This window comes from Orycteropus afer, unplaced genomic scaffold (assembly GCF_000298275.1).
Source record: "Orycteropus afer afer isolate SDZICR_OR568_19922 unplaced genomic scaffold, OryAfe1.0 scaffold01531, whole genome shotgun sequence".
Classification (NCBI taxonomy): Eukaryota; Metazoa; Chordata; class Mammalia; order Tubulidentata; family Orycteropodidae; genus Orycteropus; species Orycteropus afer.
In genome coordinates, this window is record NW_006923118.1 from 4,511 (window position 1) to 6,113 (window position 1,603).

Sequence of the window (1,603 nt, forward strand, 5' to 3'; positions counted from 1 at the left end):
GATAGTTTTTTCCCCATAAGTCTTGCCCTGGAACCTCCTGAGAACCTGCCCAATCCCATTACCACATGGACAGTGCCCTATGAACAACTTTTTGTTTACCAACAGAAGGGTGGTTGGTTCACTGATGGCAGTTCCAGGGTATGTGGGCAACATTTGATGTGGAAAGCTTCTGTATTAAGACCAACAGATGGAAAAACCCTGATTGAAGAAGGTAAGAAAAGTCAACTCAATTGCCTGAACTGCATGCTATCTTTCTAGCCATGATGGAAGAATTGGGCCATGGTGAGAGCCCATATGTTTGGATTTTTACTGATTCAATGGCTTGGCTATATGGTCAGGAAAATTAGCAATGGAAAATTGGACTATTAAGGGGACATCCATGTGGTTCGTGGACCTATGGAAAGCACTGGGAATTTAGAGAGTGCATTAGAGTAGGACTTTATGATGCCTATCAGAAGAACCCCCTTCCTGGATTGGAAGGCAATTGGAATCAGCAATTTTCCCTTGAGGTGGCAAATTTGGTCTATGAAATGAGTGGACAGGAGTGTGCTGCAGCAATGCAGAGGTTGGCTGGATCAAAACACATCTCTCTTGCAACGTCTGAGGCACTAAATGCAAATGAGTACTGTGCTGATTGCCAGCAATAAAGACAGAAGTTGGAGATGGCTATAGGGCAGATTCCTCAGGCAGAGGGCCCTGCACACAGCTGGCAAGTTGATTATATTAGACCAACGATGCCAGTGGCAGCAGGTGGCTCCAGATGGGTACTCACAGAAAGAAATACTCTGTCTGGGCTTTGCATATCCCATGACAGATGCAAATGCCAAAAACACCATTAAAGAATTGGATCCAAAGATACTATACCACTTTGGGCCACGAACTTATATTTCCTCAGAACAAGGAGCACACTTTTCTGCCCACAGGGTGCAGCCATGGGCCAAGAAACAGCATATTAAATTAACATATCATGTTGCATACCATTCTGAATAATGGTTTAATACAGAATTGAAGTGGGCAATTGAAACATTTGTTATCTAAGACAGGGGGAGATAAAGCATGAAGGGCTGACTCATATGCCATCATGAGTGTGTGCTCACACTCAACATGAAAGGGGCAAAGGGAGGACGACCACTGGAAAGATTACTATGTTTCTCTGGGTTATCTGGGTAAGAGGGGTCTGGGGAGGGTGCTGGTAGCACTGTACAATTCTTTCCCACATGACCTGAAATTGCTTTTATCTTGCTAGAAGCTGTAGTCCCAGAACCAGGAATGTAACTGCAGGTGCCATAGGCAGGAGTATTCCCTACACAAGTAACTGTAATTATACCTCTGAGCTTGTACACCTGAATTCTTAAGGATCTGATGGGATGGATTGTACCTTCCCCCCATCTGGGAAAATTCATGTTGTCAATGAATACTGCCCTATTTCCTAGTGGTTGAGATACACCACTAGTGTTGTACCTTTGTAACCCTATCCCACATGAGTGGTTGTGACCTGAGGGGGTAGCACTTGCTAGACTGGTCTTGCTACCAGCAATCTGGACTGGCATAGCAGGTGAAACTAATGTCCCTTCCCAAGGTGTAAAATTTGTGTGAAAATAAA